At 41.9% G+C, this 21,982-nt stretch overlaps 1 protein-coding gene across 2 annotated transcripts in view; it reads right to left on the reverse strand.

The window, feature by feature from the left end:
- Positions 1-5,905: 5,905 nt before the first annotated feature.
- SMPX (small muscle protein X-linked) overlaps positions 5,906-21,982 on the reverse strand; it is a 40,931-nt gene continuing 24,854 nt past the window's right edge. For both annotated transcript variants that reach the window (XM_038146692.1, XM_038146722.1), the window contains exon 5: positions 5,906-6,982. The gene's annotated coding sequence lies outside the window, so the exon portion shown is untranslated. The remainder of the gene's footprint in view (positions 6,983-21,982) is intronic.

Raw genomic sequence — 21,982 nt, forward strand, 5'->3', positions numbered from 1 at the left:
TTGTCCTCAAGTCTTTGGCCTCCTCTAAGTGTTGATCTCTCATGGTCCAGTCAGTCCAGCACATATCTTTTGCCAACCTGCTGGACCTGCTCAGGTGAACCTGCCACACTATCTGTTCAAAAATTTGGGAAGAAAGAAGTGGTATGGCAGCAGGGATTTTAGAATCATAGAATTGTTTAATTTGGAAAAGACAGGATCACCAAGTCCAGTCTTTAACCCAGCACTGCTAAGTTCACCACTAAACAGCATCCATTGCCCTTCTCTGGGCTCACTCCAGCCCCTCAATGTCCTCCTTGCAGTGAGGGACCCAAAACTGAACACACGATTTGAGGTGTGGCCTCACCAGTGCTGTGTACGGGGGGACAATCACTGCCCTGGTCCTGCTGGCCACACTATTGCTGATCCAGGCCAGGTGCCATTGGCCTTCCTGGCCACCTGGATGTATGCTGGTTCATTTTCAGCCGCTGTTGACCAACACTCCCAGCTGACCCTGTTACACCGCACAGCTTTCCATCCATTCTTCTCCAAGTCTGGAGTGGTGCTTTGGGTTGTGACCAAGGTGAAGGACCTGGCAGTTCCCCTTACTGAACCTCATACAACTGGCATCGGCCCATCAATCCAACCTGTCCATATCCCTCTGCAGAGCCTTTCTGCCCTCCAGCAAATCAACACTCCCAGCCAGCTTGATGTCATCAGCAAACTCTACTAAACAGGACTGGCTCCATGTCTGAGCCCCAGGGAATACCAGTTGTGACCAGCTGTCCTCTGAAAGTTGAAGGTGGCAGTTCTGCTGACCCCCCTCCTTATTTCTCCAAGAGTCAAAAACTTTAATTGTTTCATGATGGCTTTGCCCGAGACACCCTCCAACCGTCACATCACCCACGAGCCCCCTGTCCACAAACAACAGGTCCATCAGGGCACCTCCCTTGAGTAGCTCACTCACCAGCTGTGTCAGGTAATCTTGAGTAGCTCACCAGCTGTGTCAGGTAATCTTCCACACACTCCAGAAACCTCCTGGACTCTTTCCTCTCTGCTGGAATGTATTTCCAGCAGACAACTGGAAAGTTGAAGGCCCCCGTGAGAAAAAAGGCCAGTGATCGTGAGATGTCTCACAGCCGCTTATTAGAATATTTCATCTGCCTTATAAGGATATTTAATCTGCCTTACCTGAAATAAATCTTCTCCCTGCCTCATTTCTCGAAGCAGAAACCTAACCTAGGCTGTCTTCTGCCCCTCAGTCCCACCTTCCACATCTCATTTTCTATGGGTTCATTCCACTATCCTCCTGCACTTGATGAGTTGATCTACTGTATTGGGTTTGCTCTGGCCTGGCTTTTGGCAGCAGGAAGGCCACAGAAATGGCTGTGAGAAGGTGAGAAGCTTCTGGAAGCTTCCACTGTGTCTGGCAGAGCCAATCCCTGCTGCATCCAAAGATGGACAGGCTGCTGGCTAAGGCTGGGCCAATTAGTGATGGTGGCAACACCTCTGTGATAACATATTTAAGAAATCAAAAAACAAAAGTTGTGTCACAGTTGTAATTTTTGGCCAGAGAAGAGCAGGGTGTGAACATGTAAGAGCAACAACTCTGCAGCACCAAGGTCAGTGAAGGAGGGGCAGGAGGTGTTGAAAATGCTGGAGCAGATTCCCCTGCAGCCCCTGGTGGAGCCCAAGGCGAAGCAGCCGTGCCCCTGCAGCCCATGGGGATCCACAGGGATGCAGAGATCCACCTGCAGCCCATGGGGATCCACAGGGATGCAGAGATCCACCTGCAGCCCATGGGGATCCACAGGGATGCAGAGATCCACCTGCAGCCCATGGGGATCCACAGGGATGCAGAGATCCACCTGCAGCCCATGGGAGAGCCCCACACCAGAGCAGCTGGATGCCTGAGAGGAGGCTGTGATCCTGTGGGAGACCTGTGGAGAGAAGGACCCTGCTCCCATGCTGGAGCAGCCTGTCCTTGGAGGACTGCACCTCGTGGAACAGTGACCCACAGTGCAGCAGTCTGAGGGGGACTGGTGCCCGTGGGATGGATTCATGCTGGAGAAGTTCATGGAGAACTGTCTGCCGTGGGAGGGACCCCAGGGTACAGCAGGAGAACGACTCCTCTCCCTCAACAGAGGGAGAAGCCACAGGAGATGAAAAGATCACAACCTCAATTCCCTGTCTCCCTGCACTGCTGGAGTAGGAGGTGGAGCTGAAAGGAAATGGGGGGGGTGGGGGGAGGAGGTGTTTTGAAGGGCTTATTTTACTTCTCATTATCCCACCCTGATTTTGTTAGCAATAAATTCTCTTCATATGTCTAAGTTGAGCCTGTTTAGCCCTTGGTGGTATTTGATGAGTGATCTCTCCCAGTCCTTACCTCAGCTCATGAACCCTTCGTTATATTTTCCCTCCTCTGTCCAGATGCAGAGGAGAGTGAGTGAGCTGCATTGGTGGATGTCTGGCAGGTGGCCAGTGTCAACCCATGACATCTACTCATTTGGATCCTCCTCATACCCAAAAAAATGTGTGAATCCTGCCCCTTGTGCCCAAACTTGCCTCGCAGGGTCGACATCTATGTGTCAAGGATAGAAGATCCAGGGCTCAGATTGTCAGTCTCCTGTTGGAAGGGAGATGGGTTATGGACCCTGCAATTGCCCAGCTAGGAAAGCATTAGATGGAAAGGAGGTACCACTGTATCTGATGAAGATCATTCTCAACAGAAACTATTGCAGTACCTGTAGAAAACATTCACTATGGATGCAGCATCTGTAAGAAAGACAAATTTAACTCCAATTTCACTAAAGATACAGCAAAGGATTGAATCACTTTTCACAGTATGACATCCAGACAGAATCAAATTTAATTAGTTACCAGACAAGATTTAACATCCACCAGTGCTTAAGAAACCCCCAGTTGCTATCAGGGCCAGAGAACTCTCACTTCACTTGCACTTGCAGTCAGTCACCAGCCTTCAGCAGGATGCCTTTGAAAGCATCCACCTCACAGACTACTGCAAAGTAATGCTGTGGGAAGTAAATAGAACATATGGATAGGTGGGCTTACTTTATAAATGGCTTGAAACTTCTTCCAAAGACACAGGAAAACTGGATTTTACCATGTTTGACTGATCTTATATCCAACCCTCAGGTTTTGGGTTTTTTTTGTCTCTACAGAATATTTTATCTTGGGGCTGCAGTATTTTTGGAGGACAGAAAAACTGGCTTTAGGGGAAGTTTTCTTTGTAATTATTTATGCACCACTAGTACTAGGCAGCCCATATACCAAAATTAGGATCTTTTTTCCAAGCACATTATTTAATCTGCAAAAACTCATTCAAATTAAATATGCACACATTAGAGAAACTGGGACTTAGTCACAAGGGCAAAAGAAAATTGTTTCAATATTTTGCCCCTAAAGCTAAAGAAAAGATACAACTATTTTTCTTGGATCGTCTTCCATGATTAGCTTCTCTCAACATCAATTTTTTATAATAAAAAATGGCCAAAGTGCCAGATTTTTTAATGCCTTCTCATAAATAATTTACAGACTGCATAAAACAAGAAATAAATAAAAGGACCTTCTTTATCACCCTTGTGAGTACACTGGGCACAGTCCTGGTGAGATGCCACTGAACTCGGTGAACTGTGCCTCCAGACGTTGATTTGGGGAGCTCACATCCATAAACACAGCTGCATATAACTCCAGATGTTTTACTGATACAGTACATAGAGCAGTACAGTGGGCAAGTACTGCTTTTTTTTTTTTTTTCACTGCTTGCTTTTACTACTAGCTTACACCACCACAGAAAAGATAAAACTGCCAGTTTAGTTCTATAATTCAAATTAATGCATAAATCCAGGCCTCCAGAGCTTTAAGACAAATAACACTATTTGCCTCAGAAATGCAGAAGCAATAAAATCTTTTAACTGAAAGTGATTAAACCAGTGTAACCAATGGAGATACATTCAAACTTCCCAAAACTTTCAAGTAACAATAATTATTATTTTACCTCTATCTTTATCTTTACCTCTAAGCTAAATGCGCTTGGATTTTTCTGTGCAGATAACCAGAAAAATCATTAAAGAGTGGCTTTGTTCACTAGCCAGTGATTAAAACTCTCTTCCCAGATGTGTTGGGGTCTTGTTGTCTCATTAGACTAAACCCTTTGCTGTGGGCACTGCATGAGACCTATTTCTGTTTTTTTCTAACAGAACCTGTTGCCACAACATTGTTGAGCAATTTCTCTTAGATTAGCAAAATCTCTTTTTTGGCATTAGGACAGAAAAAAAAATAAATTGCAATGCAGAGAACTGGATAGGGAATTAACAAAGGAAACTCTCCCCCACCTTTCATGCCCAGTGCTTGGTGACACAGGGGCAGAGCTGTCCCTTTGATTTGCTCTCACACCAGCACCGCACGGAGACCAGGGCACAGAGCTGACACTGAAATCCAGGTATTCTGCTTGGTGTCACGGGTCCCCTGCTGAAAGGGTCAGGGACAGGGGTGGAGGGGAGTTCGTGTCTCTGGCTCAGCTGTGTTTGCTTTGGTGCAGCCATTCCTGCGGCTCCACTCTCTCGGGGTGCTCCTTAGGGAGGTGTTCATGCACATCTGTCAGGGAGTTTGGCTCACACCCACAAAGACTCCCTTGTGACCACGGGACATGGGCATGATTTTAGCATGATCTGTTATTCTGTATTTCTGTGCTCATTCTTCATTGTAAGACCTCAATCCTTCCCTAAATTTGTGCCAGACTCTAACATCTGGGGGATAGAATTTCCCACGCCAGAAGTACTAGGCTGCAGAGCTGCCTGGGACATCTTTCACTGGCCTGTGTGCACCCTACAGCCAGAACCTTCAATTAGGCTTAGATGAAAAATAACCTCACTAGCACAAGATGGTTCAGGCCAGCTGTAAGCTGTTTGCTAGCTGAGACAGAGAATCTTCACAGCCTCTTTTTTTCCTAGTACTTGGTTGCTAATTTCATGTTCTATTAAGGATTTCTTGTAGTCCTTAGACTTAGGGTTCTCCCACTCCCCATTAGCTGTCAGTCTCAAGGGAGTGTAAAATTTTTTTGTTTAAAATAAAGACAAAGCTCAGAAAAAAGTATTCTTAGCTTCTGACTGGTCCCTCCATACTCTGAAGATGTTTCAGTGGCCCCTGGTGCTATCCCTCTATTTGGAAGCAAGGATTTGAAATCTGGCAAAAGAACCACACTCCTCTGTCAGGGATGGGTTTTTTTTTTTCTTTCACCTACACATTCAGGTATGAAGACTGGGATGTGGCTCTCTCCATCCCCTGGAATTTCCACAGTGAAGTTTCCTAACTATAAAAAGAGGAAGGAAATGAGGCTTTACCTTTCCCCAGTTCTCTGAAATTAGTATTTTTTAAGTGAGTAAAGAAAACAAAAGCCAAGGCCCTGTCTCATCTCACCTTCAGCATGCTTTTGGATCAATGTGTTTTCTCCTTTTTATCCTTTCCAGACTGGTAGGAACAATGCAGTCCAATATCAGTGACTGATAATGCAGTGTTGGGGAAAACTGTTCATTTTTGATTGAACAGACATGTTCATCTCATTGGGATGTAAATGAAATGCTCCTGATCCTGACATTTCCACTTCAACCTGTCTTTCAGGGATGTTCACCTCCAAGAAATGCTTTAAGGGAAATCAGAGCATGTAAGGATGAAGCAGGACAGTAAGCAATGTTGATACTGCATATTCAAAGCAAAAAGTACAATAATGTCATTTTAATTGAGCTGCAGAGAGTACAGCTCCTTTCTAATTTCCTGTACAAAGTAATGCAAATATATGGAAACTTAAAATTCAAAAAATCATTTCAGTTAGCTCTTGTATTATCTGAGGGAGCAAACAAGAATTAGATGGATGTCATTGTAAGTAATATTCAACTTGGAATCTGTTTTCTAACCAACCAGAATAATTATCTTTATTTTATTTGAATAAACAAGAGCCAGGCAGAGAGTTCCAGAGTATGTAGAATAGTTTCAATCAACATTAGAAGAATATTATTAAAAACAGCTCCTCATATCCCTTTACAGTAAGTAACATAAAAGAGACCATGAACACACAGTGTATTAAATTTCTCTAACAATGAGATCCCATTTCCAAAAATGGAATATGCATCAGTGTTCTTTTATGTACAGTCCATATAATGCAAGCATCAAGGATTAATCCCTCTATGTAAGAGGTGCTGTGATCATACATTACTTTAGCCCAGCATCCATATTCCAGTGTCCCCTTTTGATTTGAGCTTTTGAAGATAATGATCCTTCAAGCTGTATTCATGAACATGTTCCATCAAGGCTGGATGACTCTTTATTTTAATAAAGGTTGCAGGTTTTCTGTCAGCTGCCTCACATCTTGTACATTCATTGTATTAAGGTGATGCATAAGTATCAGAAGAGCAGTGCATTTTAGATTCTGGAGGAAAAGAAATACTTTGTCTCTACAACAAAAGAAGAATTTAGCTCAACTCACCAGAAAAAACATTGTTTTTAATATTTTCATTTCCTTTATTACATGATACATGATTCCTCTTCTATAACTAGGAACTGACAGTAGAACATAAGATGTTATATCCTTCATTTATTCTGCACTTTGTGAATTAATTTAAAAACTCTTTTGTACACATTGACATTTTTCAAAAAGAAAGAAACCAAATTAATTGAAAATAATGATGTAATTATTTTAAGTTTTTTCTACTTTTGCTCAAACTCCAAATTACACTACTCCCCATTCTAAGGTCAAAATCATTCCTGTACATACACACATTCATTGCTTGTTGCTTTGTTCAGTTTTATTATATTTTATTATACTACTTTCCTATGTTAAACAAAATGGACAACGAGAAAGCGTTGATATAAATGTACAAAGAAGATGCTTCTTATGGGGTATTGAAGAGTTGGGAGTCTTCATACAAATATATAAAATATTTGAAATTTTCCCCATTCATTGGAATCCATTCGGTTTCACTTGTCAGACCTGTGCAACAAATACAAGACCAGAAATTAATGTTTATCAATGAACTCACAGGTATTTTCAGATCATGCAGAAAAGCTGTGAGGGGCAGGACACTCCCCACACCTGCAATTTTTCCTTTGCTGATAGCACTTGTTTACAGCCAAGCTTAGGGAATACAAATCTTTGTAACCCACTAGCTCTTCCCACCTACTCTCCAGATCTCTGTCTGATGAAACTTCATGGTTCTGTCAAGACTGCAGCCTTCAGGCCTTTAAAGCCTTGAGTTTTGCCCTTGGTACAGGGTGCTGGGGCTCTGCCCCACCCCGTCCCATCCCCAGCCACCCAGCAGAGCCTGAGCGGGACTCAGCCCCAGGAAAGCCCTGCCCCTGCTCCAGCAGGCACAGGAGGCACATCCTGCCACCTGGCTCAGCAGTGTGGCCACGTTGCAGGGAGTAGGGCTGCATCAATTCATAAAAATCAAAATGGTGTTTAATTTTGCCATTAAATACTATTTACTGATATATACATATATATGTCTGTGCATTTTTAATTTTTTTAACTGCTTTGATGATCCTCTTCTCTTGCCTTTTCTGTTCCACCCATTAGAGTCTTCACTGGTGAGACTCCATCCAAACTATCCAAATAGTCCTGGGGAATTTTCAGCCTCTCTTCTTTTGGTAGTGTTTATCTTCCTGTGACTACTTTTGTCACAGCTCCACTTCTCCCCTATTTCTGCTTTAATTCTCATGACTGACCAGCACTGAGGACAATATTCTAGAAATAGTAGCAAAGTATCTTCTGTGTTCTTTTCATAAAACCCACTTATTAATTTATTTATCTAAAGCAGGGTTGGAGGGGTACTTAGCTTCTGTCTGGGGAGTGATGAGCAATTTCCTTCGACCTATCTTCAGACTCTTTCCTGCACAGTCACAGCTAATTTGAAGCCCAGCACAGGGCCTCTTTCTGCTCTCTTTGAAGTTTAAGAAATACCATGGTTGCTGTTGATACCAGCGGTTCTAGACAGCTCAATATTGAAAACCTGAAAACAGGTTTTGCAATTACCTCTCAAAAGGTCAAGACACTAAATTTCTCAGCATATATGTTTAATCAGCTAAGATGTAAGTACTTGAGGTGGAGGAATGTGTCTACCCTTTAACAATCAGTTAGGAAACAGAAAAAGTCACAGGACAGAACAAAAAATGACAACCTTCTATATCTCATGATGAGTTACATGAAGGGAATTTTTGCTGTGGTCCTGAACACGTGCATGCTTTGCACATTTCAGCAAACAGTGGAGGGACATTCAAAAGGCTGGGATTGCTTTGCTTTCAGAAAAAAACTCTTCCTTGGAGAAGAAAGGTGCTATTAAGAGAAACCCTGCATGGCTTACACTGACTGCTTGAAAGTGATGGCTAACTTTAAATAAAGAAATCAAATGCTAATTAACTTGTCTTGAAAGAAAGTGAGAGGGAGTCATTGCCCACAGTGAGGTGGCCATAACACCACACGTAGTGCTACCAACGACTCTGTGGCCACCAGGAATCAAATGACACGGCCATCTCCTAGCTGGGCTCAGTAAGGCAATGCACTGTTCTGTTTCAGCTGAAATTTCCTTCCAGTCAGGTAATTTAAGGTATTTCTCTTCCTGCTCTCAAAAACAAAATCCAATTTTAGGGCTGTATTTGATGGCTCCCTGGGATATACACACAGAAGTAATCCTGTCCTATATAATTACCTGCTGCCTACACACACTCTCCATGTGCTTCAGCATTCAGGATTATCCTCCTTTCTCTTTCAAACTCTCCTGTGCCTGTTCCTGAGTATCACAGGGTGGCTGTTTTCAAGTGGTATGTGAACAAAACATTGCTGGCTATGACTGAACTCAAGGGATCAAGCCTGGGATCAGGAGACAGAGTGTGCAGGGCACAGCAGGCAAATCTGAGCACAGTGTGGTCCTCAGCATCACAAGTGTTTTCTGGTCCATCTGCTGAAAGAGGCCAGTGACAGGTTCTGCCTCCAAACACACCGCGGATCGCGGCATGATGGACAGCTGTAATTTAGCATTCTGGGTCTTAGGATTACATGATATTTTTTTGTATCTTTCTAGCAGATTCAGCACCTTAGATTTAAGGCTGTGTTTCTGCAGGTGTCACTCCGGAGGATACATGTGCCTTGCATGGGAGCTACATGCTTATCTTCCTTAAGTAGTTTAATCTGTCCTTACTTCCTGAGTTCCTAATGACAGCCATCCTGTGCTGGGCACAGCAAGCCCTGAATGATCGTGGCAACCCAAAGAAGGTGGGTACAAAGCCTATGGGCACAAAAAGGATGGAGACAGGCTTTCCTCACTCTGCTGAGTGACAGGAAGGGAGACAACAGGCACAAATCAAAATACAGGGAATTTCATCTAGATAGGAAATAAAATATTTACCATCAGGATGGTCAAACACTAGTCCAGGTTGCCCCAGAAGGTTGTGGAATCTCCATTCTTGGAGATACTCAAACCCTGACTGGACATGGCCCTGAGCAGATTGTGGCATGACAGACAGCTGTAATTTAGCATTCTGGGTTTTAGGATTACCTGAGCAGGACATTGGGATGGATGTTTTCCTGAGGTGGTCTTGGGAGTCAGGCAGTCTGTAAGTCTGGCAGAGGCTTTGCTTGTCCCAGGGGAAGCTGGCCTCCACTCAGAAGGGCCAAGGTGGATTCATGGGCCATGTGCAAGGTCCCTCTTGCCCCTGCCTGGCTGTGGAGCCTTCTGTGAGTTTACAAACTAAAACAGCAAGGTGCTATAAACTATATGACTGTGTTGCTAATAAAACAAGTAATCTGGTTGATGGGATTACTTTTGGTCACATGCTCCATTTTTTAAAATATTTTTTTGTCTGTCCTTTGTTTCCTCATGGCTCCCACACCTTTGACCTTCAGCTCCCATTGAAATCAATATCCCTTAACACCTTCATGAGCTCAGGGCTGAAAGGTCCAAACTGGCAATGTATCCCATCCAGCCAAGCAATCACCTCTCTGCTTCCCTCCTTCCATGACACAGGCCTCTCACTAGGCAGTGGATCACCAAAAGACCTGCTGTGCCCAGTTCTTCCAGTCCCAACTGGGACACAGCAGCTCCAACCAAAGGAAACCCGGCCTTCTAGGAGACCATGTGCCTACAAGAGTAGCTAGGGAGAAGGAGGAGCAATAAAAACCAAAAACTATAGCTCCCAGGAACCCTGCCACTTGCCATCCAAAAGAAGCAGAAACCAAATTGCCATGATAATTTCCATGGAGCTCAGGTGCTGAGGAATATCAAGCCCACTTTTCTAAAAATTTATCTAAAGCATCCTGCTTGCAAGTGGTGCTATTTTAACACCGGGTAACTGTATCATCTTTCTCTCAGGTATACTCTCTGCTCTCTGGTTGCTTATAATTACTACCTGAGCTCCCTTTGCAGTCAGTGGACTCTCTATTATCTCCCTGTGATGCTCTAATCCACTCAGACCTCCCACTGGCCAGCTGCAATTCTCCCTGCCCCAGCTCCCAAAGGCAGGTTATTTTTAGAGCACAAACTCCTCCAGAGATCCATGGGAGCCTGTAAACTCAAAAATAGGTTGCTTATGGTACATTAGTAATGCTCACAGTTATGTTCTCTGGTGATTCTTTCAGCTGCTGCAGGTTATCACCAGACTCCCTCGCTGCTCCCAATCAACCTCGCGCCAAACAACCCTCAGCCATTTAAAAAAAGAATATATTTGAAAACAAATGCCTAAATGTTGTCCCGATTAAGGGTGGACATAAGCACATGCTTAGGAACACTTTGAATCATGGAATTAGAGGACTTTTTAGAGGACTCAAGACCTTCTCCACTCCCTGACTGAAAATCTGCCAGGCTATGATTGCAGTCAGTCGGATGCCAGTGTTGTTTTCTGGGATAAAAAAGACTGGATCCCTGAGGTTTCTGAGCATAGGAAAAAAAGTAGTTGCTATTTTTATATAAGAAATTATTTAATGTATGTGCTGTTCAACCCAGATGCAACTTCAAAAATAAATGCAAATTAAGAAATGAATTGCAAAATCTCACTAATTTTTTTTTCCTTTTTCAAAATTACAGTTTTTAATGCTGCATCTCCCTTTTATTCCCTGAAAACACCCAACTAGTTTACAGCAAGCACACAAAATATTTATTCTGAAAAAAAACACTACTAATTCCAGTTGTCAGTGTTTTCTGTTCTTAGAGAGCATGCTAGCTGAAAGAAAAAGAATTCCTTTCAGATTTTGGCTGTGTCTCCAATACAATGCAATATGCAATAAAATGACTACATTTGGTGCTAATATTATATAATCAAAGATGAATGCATGAATCACTTGGGCACTAAATAATTTTTTTTTCTTTATTTCAATGGTTCCCAGCCCTATATATTTAACCCCAAAATTCTGTTAAGGCATCCTCTTTTATAAGAAGGAACTTTACACAGGATAAAACAGACATTAGCACTTCGAAGAAGATCAGTGACTATAGCAAGTGCACCAAGGTTCAGCAAATGCCTCCCACTCAACAAGCTTCCAAAGTGAACGACCACATGATGTTTACTCCTCACCAGAACCCATTTATAGATCTCTTACTCACCACCACCTCAGTCATAAATGCAACCCTCAAAAAGAGGCAGCAAGGAGAGCTCTATTTGGGAGCAGACAGAGAGTCCACAGTTGGAGAACTGGCCCTTGTCTTCACAATACTGTTTAGCCAGGCTGTGGATCATGATTTAAGTCATCCACACTCTAAAGATTCCAAACTACTGGAAGTGTTGATTACATGCCATGTGAATTGCACATGGACAGCAGGTATGGCTGCTTGAGGAAAACTCTGCACCATTTGGAAAAATTGATTACAAGGGTTAAAAAATGCCCCTCCAAAAGTGCAAGTGGGAAATGAAGGTAATGACTTCTTACTGAATTAGGAGTCCTAGGAAAGAGTTTTGTTCCCATTATGTCATTTAAAAGACATCTGGCCATTCCCAGCAGATAGCACACTGGGAACGAAAAGGGTATCGGTTACAGTAAGGTAAGAAGGGGACAGAGGTCGTGAATGTCTGTGAGTCTGGAGCAGAATTAGCCTAGAATTACAAATACACTGCTCTACAGAAGGAAAAACCTGGGCAAAAGGTAAATCCGGGGACATGTCTCTTTTCATTGCTCTAGTGAGCTGTCGAGGTGAAATAAAGCCAGACTATCTCCTTAGACTCTCTAATTCTCCTACACATCTGGTAAAAGCCTTGACCTTTTGGAGACAGTAGCCCGGAGTGCCAGGGGATCTGCTTTAATTCCTCTCCTCTCACTTCCCTTTGATGGGCAGCACTTGCTACAGTCAGCTTCTCCCATGCAACTACTTTAATATTTATGTCATATCAAGATCACTGTCCACACAGATGCCAGAGGAAGCAGTAGGAAGTCAAATGTGCTCCAGGTTAACATATTAATGCTGTGATGGGATGCCAGAGAGATGTTTTACGTTGCAAAGGGGAGGGAGTTCATCCCTTGACTCCTTTCCAATGATAGCTGGTTGACTAAATGAAAGATCCTACTTTAAATTAAATTATTTTAATTTCCTGCATGTTTTTTTTTACAAATGACTTCAACACATTTGTTATATTTCTGTCAGGATAATGAGAGCAACTCTCATATAGCTGAGCATATATCATATGTCTTTCAAAATATGTTTTCTCTCATTTATATTTTCTGGGCATTGTCCCCGTGAAATACTGGAAAGATAAACATTTATGCCTTTTAAAAAATTATTTTTAACTCCTTTTTTTTTTTCCCTTTACCTACGGTCAATAAAAATATGGAAGAAAGCAGCTGAAAATTGAAATGTAGGTTGCCCATACACATATACACAGGGTTTCAAAACAAAAAGAGAAGGTCAGAATTCTTATCCTTTGAATTGGTCTGACAAAGAACACTGGGCAAAAAAAAATATTTTCTACCAAAACGCAAAAATAATCTTTTAAATAACAAACATTGCTGTCTTCACTATGAAGAAATTACTGAAAGCCACATGCTCCTTTTGACATGCGTTGTTCTTTCTCTAATTTACATCTCAGTTCAGACAGTGTGACATGGGGGGTGAGGGACAGTTTTGACCCTTTCACTCTTTGCAGCTCGGTGGTGCTCACACAAAGGAGCTGCAGCCAAGTGCTGTGTCACAGCAGGTCTAGTCAGACACAACAGACCCTTTTATTTAACTCAGGAAACGTCAGGTGGAAACATTCCTTGTGTTCTAACGTTATCAAAATGTCTTGTTACCCGCACTGACACAAAGCTTTGGCCCCAAGGAACCTGCAAAATTTCACTCGGTGGTTCTGAAATGACAGCTGTCAAATAGAAGCCTTTCAGATCAACTTGCATTCTAAATATTTGTTCTCCAAAAGACCTAATGTCCATAAAGACATGATACCTGTCATTTCTTCTATTGCCTTTCTTTCCTAAGTGGAACCGGGATGCCAATGATCCACACGTATGTTGCCCAAGATCTTGCAATAAGAAGCAGTTTCAAAAGTGAAAAAAAAACCCTCAGATATCAGCATTTTCAGTGAAAAACAAACAAATATCCATACCTCTTGACTAGTACTAATTCAAAAGTTTTGGGATTTGTAGTGGGCTACAAACACTACGACCTCTCAAGCATGGAAATGTGTTCTGAACTTCCACATCTCTTTAGCCTTACAGGTTATAATTTTACTTTTGTTTGGGCATTTCTTGGCTGAGATCAGAAAGCTGCCTAAAACATTATGCTGGGCTGCCAGTTCTCATTTACATGAAGTGGAACCTTTATGAGCATGGGTTTTGTTTTTTTTTAGCTAATGGATTCACTACAAATGCTGATATAAGTACATTGTCTAGAAAGATTTAAAAAATAGTTTCTTAAAGCTGGTAAAACATATCTTGAAGTTTATCATATCTGAGTAATTAAAAAAGAGACTGAATTTTAAAGGACTGATTATGAAGAGCACTTTAAAATGTTATTACAAAGAAAACCCTATACAATTTCTAGTATACTCTGTTATTGGTATTATTACTACTTCTGCAATGACTTTTCTGGAGATATCCTTCACATTTTCTCTCCATACTGTACAGGTTTAAAGCACAGTGGCTGTAACAGATGCTTACCTCACATTAAATTCAAGTTTTCATTCAATTTTATGCTTTTCAATTACATTTTACTCCAAATTCTCATAACTTAAAGTGTAACCCCTATAAAAAGATTCTGCAGACCCATCTTCAGTTGCTTTGGGACTATATGAGGTAATTTGTAATTCATAATGGCAAGCAAAGATTAAGCAGCATATAGCATATGCTGTGATTAAAGTTGTTGATAAGGAGCTGCAGTGGCTCTTTTTACCTCTGCTAATGAGAACTGTGCTGCAGCACTTTCTACTTTTTAAATTAGTGTCTTCTGAAGGGAAAAGAAAAAAAAAAAAAAAAAAAAAAAAAAAAGCTTTTCCTCTCCAGCACTTCAGTAAGCTCTGCCAAGGCCATGCAGGTGTGTGCCTATAATTGTTATTCTTTGCAATTATTTATCAATATAGGGAAAATTGTTCTCTGAGTTTATGTTAAGTGCTTCTCATCCACCTATAGAGTCTCTGCGTTAAGAAGCATTTGATTTCCAGTGCAGGCATCACTCAACAGCGTGGTCACTGTCGTCAGGTGTCATCCTGACCATATTAGCAAGTACACACAAGCTGTTAATGAAGCCAAGTGACTTAAAGAGCTTAAGTAGCAAAAAGTTTATGTCAGTGAGATTAGAGAAACACTTCTTGGACAGTTTAATTGCATTTCATTTTCATTTCCCATAACAGCAGACAGTGAAACTTCAGTAATTATCATTGTAGCAAATTCATCAGTAAGGAAGCCAAAGCCTAATGGCTGATCCTGCAAAGTGTTTATTACATCCTTTGAGGTGCAACAAATCCTATTGATTTCTGCAATGATAACCAAAAACACCCAGCTGCTTGCAGGCACAGGGTGGAAAACAGCCACCAGCAATGCACCTGGGTGGTGGAGCAGCATGAAAAAGAAAGGAGGTTGCTAGGAGCCTTTAGGGACTGGTAATTGTGATGTCTACAAGGCAAAGATCTATACAAAGGGACCAGCCAAAGTACTAATACAAATAAAATAATGATTGGTAAAATCAGAAAAACAATGAAAAAAACAAAAAAAAAACCCAAAATAAACAATAAAAATATTAAAAGAGGAAGTCAAAGAAAGCTGTGACGTTTAAAACAATGGGACATCTTCCTTGTACTGAGAGCAGTGATGCAGTATGAAATACACCCTCTGAGAGTTAATTGCCGGCGGGGTTTCTCAGCCAGGGCAGGTCTCTGAAAACAAAGTTTCCAGCTGGGAGAAAATGTACATGGTGCTGAGTGCTCTTGCTGCAGAGGCTCCCTGCAGGCAGCTCTTGGCAGCCCACCCCAGAGACAAGGTGGGGAAAGGCCCCAGAGGCGTCTGCAGCCCGAGTTCAGGGCAGGAGCACCATGGCTGGAGCTGGGATCAAACACACCAGATTGGTACACAGCTAAACCACGGGATTCCTGCTGTGACAGATGAGTGATGCCATGAGTGACTCTCGCAATTTACAGACAAATATCGTGTCTATAGGTTAAGAGAAGTTTTATAGATTTATAGTTACGTTTTACCCCCTCGCGTTGTTACCAAGAGACAGCCGGGGTTGGGACGTTTGGGAGGGTTGGCTTGTCACTATGGCCACATCTGACCTCCAGTCAGGGTCTGAGGAAGAGATCTGCACCACTGGACAGCAAAGAAGGGGTCGATGGACAGAACTTTGGGAGGGGTTAAAGGGTTGAGAAGGGGAACCCTCCATTGTGTGGTGAGCACATGGCAGGGAAAATCCTTTGCTCCCAGCATTGTAACATTTTCTCTGTTCAGTCCTCTGTTGTATTTTTGATAAGGTTTAATAAGCCTTTCTAAAATTATGAAAAGTGAATAGCTATTTCTCACACTGCATTGCTTCAGAAGCGATTTGTGAGTGTGGGGGCCACAGCCTTCGTGCTGGATGGTGAGGGAACCCACCAGAAGCACCACAGCTCCAAAAAGCCAAACCCTCTCACGTCCCACCTAGGACAGCAAGATCAGTGGACCAAAGCCATTTTGCAGCTCCCAAGCCCTGTCCCAAAACCATTCTGCAGCTCCCAAGCCCTGTCCCAAAACCATTCTGCAGCTCCCAAGCCCTGACTGCCGGCTCTCGTGGCGGCCCCACTTGCTCAGTGCCTCACCCAGCAGAGCCCAGCCAGGCTCAGCTCAGACCCAGCAGCAGCAGCCGTGCCTGGCACACACGGGCACCCTCGGTGAGGAACCTGCCAGCCTTGTAAACCCTCCAGCAGCCTGGACTGGAAAGCCTAATCTCAATCTTAAAGCTTGTGTCTGCACCAGACCCACAGCACCGAGTGCTGGAGCTGCTGAACAGCTGTTGCAAGCACTTAGAAATGTTGTTTGGGGTGGACAGAGAGCTGGAAATCCAGCAATCAAAGCTTCTTGACAAAAGGGTCGGATTTAATTTAACAATTTGGATTCATTCTCAGGAAATTGAAAATCCCCAGATATTCTGCGCTTTTGTGGGAAAATTCAGGCCACCCAGTTTTGTTTTTCTAGAAAAGCATTCAGTTTGGGGAGGCTGAAATTTGGAGAAAGATGATGTTATTTTTACTGACATCTTTATGGTAGGGTAAAGACTTTTCCACGTGAATCCTCTTCTTGTAGTCCCTCAAACAGCACAATAAAAGCCATTGTAGGGGTGGGCTATCACCCTCGAGATTGTTCTGCCTCATGCCATATGAACTCTAAAAGGCACAACTGTGTTACATAATTAAATTATGAACAACGATTTTCAAGTTGTTTTGCACAGAAGAGATTCTGGAGGAAGGCACTGACCTTGGACTTCTTTTACGCTGGCACTTCATTTGTGCTGGCTCTCCAATCAAATATTAAAGCTTTACCCGAAATTATGTATGAAACATTCTCACAAATCCAAATGCAACCTATCACACAGCAAAATGCTGCTGCCTGAAAGGTTCTGTGATTTCACACCTGAATGCTCATGTCTTTTGCTATTGTCATGCTGGCTGCCACTTTAAACTCCTGATAAGCTGGCATTTTCTCCAGAGACACACACCCAGTGCCGAGCAACGCTGCTTCGTGTCTGCATGGTTTTCACATACAGAGAAAGGTTTAAATATTGTTTGTATTTTTTAAAATTAAAAAATGGTAAGCAAAAGGTTGATTTTTTTTTAGGTTTTTTTTTTTTTTTTTTGCTGGAGATGGTAGAGCTGCAGGGACAAAGACTGTGGAAAGTGAAATATTTGGCATGCTGCTGATTCCTATGGAGTCCCTCACTAATGGCATTTCTAAGGTGCCATTGTTCTTGTGTGGCTGTCACAAAAAACTGAGGAACTTAATGATAAAAAGCACATATTAAAATAATACTGAGTTGATAAATGACTCACATAAGCATCAGTTAATCGGTCAAGACTGAACACCAAGGCAAATAGTGATTATTAATATTCACATATTAAAGTATCAATACCAAGTTTTTTTTCCCCCTATACTTAAAGTGAGGTAGGCTACTTCAGAGGCTTACTGGTATGTAGGAAAGATGATTCAGCATTGCTGTGCTTGTTTTGCAACCACGCATAATTTTGTAGCTATGAGATGGTATGAGGAAAATTGCTATGAATCATAAAATTCAGGCAACACAATATAAGGCAGACTGTACAGTATGTTATGTTAATTCACATGCAATGACAAACACATAAACACTCACCCTTAGCTTCCATACTGCCTGATTTTTCACTTCCTATCAGACTTTATTATTGTCCAAAGATTTTTATTTCATTACCTAGAGGAATTCACATATTGTCCAGGATCCTAGCTCTGCCAGTCATTTTTTATTGCAAATGCTTTCCATTTTCATACAACTTTAATGGTTGAAAAGAAAGTTCCAAGCACTGGGTGTTGGCTGATTAGACTTTCAAAAACCATGTGTTCAAACTTTGGCAAGACAGACTGTTGTCTTATGTTTGTCCCTGAAAAGTAGGCACATTTAATGTTGATTTTAGAAATGACTATGTTAAAAAAAATAAATTTTATAAAACAAAGTCTGATCAAGTGTATCCTGAAGGTAATTGATATTTGGGGTTGTTTGTATATGCTTACTTTGGGATTAAAATTATATATATATATTTAGATCATGACTTTTTATGAATTTCAAGTTCCAGGGTAATGGAAATAGGAGCAAACAGCATCTTGGTGTGCTGCAAACACACCCTTTCTTCCTTCAGTGAAGCAAAAGGGTGAAATGACAAGAGAATTATCAGGTTGGATAATTACTGGAGAAAAAGCCGAGTTTGCTTGATTTGTTGCTTGAGAGTTGGCATGGGCTGAGGCTGCTGAAATTTATTTAAAATGCAATGAGTTTTTGTACCTTAGAGTATGCCAAGAGTCAAAATGGTCCAACATTTTTCTGATGGAACATTTCTCCACTGGGAAAGTTTTGTGATTTGAAAATATAACTTTTTATGGAAACATTTTGCTTTCAGCAATTCTCCTGATACAACATGGAACACTGAGCATGAGTGATCTGGCCAGTTTTTCATCCCAGCAGCTGCACAGGAGGCTGGAGCTGCTCTTTGACTTTGGAAGCTTCTAAGGGTCAGCAATTTTCAGACCTGACTGACTCAAAAACCCTAATCCCTGCTCGACAGTCCTAACATTCAGAAGCTGCTGGACATAGCTTCCCAAATCAAAGGAGAAATATCCAATTTTTGAAACTGTAAATAGTATGGTTTAACCCCAGCTATTCCTGCTCCCTCACCTCAGTGGTTCAGATGAGGGCAGGGCCTAAATCTGCAGTATGACATAAACTTGGCCTTCCCAAACTGGTTCCACAGCCTCTGCCTCATCTCAGCCTCCTGCTGCATTATCTGCACCTTCATTCAGGCGTGTGATGCCAAACACTTTAATGCTGGCCTTCAAGATTTTGACAACTACAAGCTCTAAAAATGAGCTGTACACTCAGTTTCGCCCAAAGACTGACCCATAGGAAGCAAAAAATTATTTTTATGAATGGGTCAGAAGCCAAGCCCCACGTAGATGCTCAGCAGTACTCACACATACAACAATAATGATAACAATAATAATAAAACCCCATTTGGCCCACAGTGATTTCTTGTACACTACAAGACACAATTCATGGCATGAAAATTTGAGACAAATGGAGGCATAGGCAAAAGACAGCTCAGTTATATTGGGTATCATAATCAGCAGACTTAGAATAGGAGCTGCTTGACTGCTGACACACAGCAATGACTATTATTTTTATGCAGCAGGCTTCCTGAGCCCTCCCAGGGCAGTATTTTGAAAGCATTTAGCTGATTAAACTTGCAAGCCCCTAGGAGTGAGGCACTTAGCGTTTCTTTGGGAAGCTGAGGAGATACCTAATTGCAGGTTTACAGAGCTCCAAGTACTTTAGAAGCTTGCCCTCTAGTTTCCCTGAAGAGTTACTGCCACGACGCAGTATTTACTGATATGTTTTGACTGGGATTTATCTCACTGTAACAGTTATTTCCCCTGTTTTTTCCCCACCAGAAAAGAAAAAAAGAATTCCCAAACCCACATCCTACCAACAATCAACAGTGTAAATAAACTAGATTCACCATTAACCCTTTAGGCAATGTTCTGTACTAAATCATTATATCAGTAGAGTTGACAAAACCACAATTCATTTGAAAACTAGTGCTTGGGAAAAAAAATTTGTCTTTATTAATGGCAAACCCAGAAGCACAAGAAGAGAAAAGACTGTCAGAAAAGAGTCTTTTGCATTTTTAGCACTTCAGACTGCTGAAGCAGCTGAAGGACACACTGTTCCTTTACATTACTACTGAGAAGAGGCTGGGGAAAGTAAAACAACCACATTTCTGTGGTAGCCAGGGAAACACAGAAGGGCAGCAGCACAACCTACCTGCTTCTGCTATTGCAGTTAAAGGGAAAAAATGCAGCAGTGTAACCTCTACCGACCCTTTTTGAACAGAGGGCTGCTGCCCCTTGACCTGCCACCCTGGGGAGGAGGGATCATCCTGCAGATGCTCCCCTGCTGCTGCCTGATGTGCTCCCCACTTTAAAACTAAACTGCAATTAAAGTTACAAAGAGAATCCACTTCAGAAGCTTTCTAGAGGTGAACACTAGTGAGGGCTTGGCCAGGATCTGTGTTTGTTTGGAAGCCTCAGGAAAGGAGCACAGCTCTGCTGTAATTTTGGCTCTTTCCGGACTTTGCAGGGATGTCGTGGGCACTTGGACAGGTTGAAGCTCTGTGAGAGTAACACACAGTGTTGTGTGCTGTTCTGCTACTGAAAGAGAAGATGTGCCCAGAGATGCCAGTCAGCTGAAGTGACATTTGGTGGTCCTTGCTGGGCTCTGAAGGCAGGTGAAGTTACTACTTCTTGACTGTGAGGCTGCTGTGGATGCACAGCTGCACTGCAGGAACAGGGATGGGCAGCATGGGGCTGGGGCCAGCCAAGTGCTGCCAAACCTGAAGCAATCCCTATCCCTAAGCTCTCTCAGTCTAATTTCTTTGCTCTCAGAGCATTAGCAGCAAGCTCTGTGATCTTGAAGCCACTGAGAAGAGGCTCCTCTCCAAGAAAGACAAAAGAAATCCCAGCTATCTCTGTTTGAGTAGCAATGCCCAATTTATTGATCATGAATTCTGCCTCTGCTGCCGCCTTACCCAGTCTGTACTGCAAATAACCCACATTTGACTCTCTGTGCTAGTTACAGTTTCTAAAAATGCCACTTTCTCCTGGTCATATGGCTTCTTCTCACAGAATTCATAATGTGTGAGTGAGTGTTGTTCCATGTAAATATAGTGTATGTCTGATATGCCTACAGATAATATCACAGCACGACTGAACTATGATTAATTGTGGTACTAATCATCCACCTGTTTTCTTTCAACATAACTCTGGCACGTGCAATGAAAAGAGGGCCTAAGACAATGGTCACATCCCTGCAAATACACTCACAGATGGGACAGAAGATGGCTGTGGTTTTATTTTCAATACATTTAAATCGAGACTTAGTGGTCTCTGTGCATTTTGAAAAGACTTTTCCTGAAATTCTTAGCATTTTGTATGAAGCGAAATATATTGAAAAATATAGCAAATGGGAGGAAAAGGAAAGGGTGGTAAGAAAATGACTGCCAACTCAAAACCAACATAGTTTTTATATAACCCACATTCTCTGCAGCCTCTTCTGCATATTTAAGTCTCATTCTAGATTTTATGGCTCCTTTGCCATGGAAAAGTGAGAGTTCTTAATCAGCTTGGGAGATTTGACAGCCGTCTTGCACCTAACCCAGAGGATCGCCTGAGAGATGGAAAAGCATGAAGCCAAGACATCATATACAGGCTGTTAATTTAACTTGACATGTTACTGACTGCATCAGAAAACTGTGCATTCTGACATCTGGTCTGTACAGGATATGCTCAGTTCTTCACATTATCTCATTTCTTCAAAGCTACTGCAGGTAGTGGGGCAGTTTGTCTATGGACAAGTAGTTTAATATTTGATACCTAAATCTACAGTACACATGTTTTCATATCAGTAACCAGTGTACATATATATATATATATATATATATCTATATCTATATATATATAACCAGTGTGTGTATATATATATATGTATAGATATAGTTATATGTTGCATTTATAGAATTTTGTCATTTATTAGGGTTTGAAAGGTAAGTCCATCTTTTTCCAAGGAATAGACAGGTTTCTCCAAAACATAAATGAAAGTGTTACAACATGTTGCCTGTCGTGTTAATGCTTGATTTGCAATCTGTTACAGGTGAGCATTTAGAAATGAGTTATTAGGATTGACTGGAAGACATATGGGAGAACTTTCTCATGGCTCCATGTTTCAAAATAGAAAATTGTTTTTTGACTATACAAATTGAA

Source organism: Motacilla alba, chromosome 1 (assembly GCF_015832195.1).
Source record: "Motacilla alba alba isolate MOTALB_02 chromosome 1, Motacilla_alba_V1.0_pri, whole genome shotgun sequence".
NCBI lineage: Eukaryota > Metazoa > Chordata > Aves > Passeriformes > Motacillidae > Motacilla > Motacilla alba.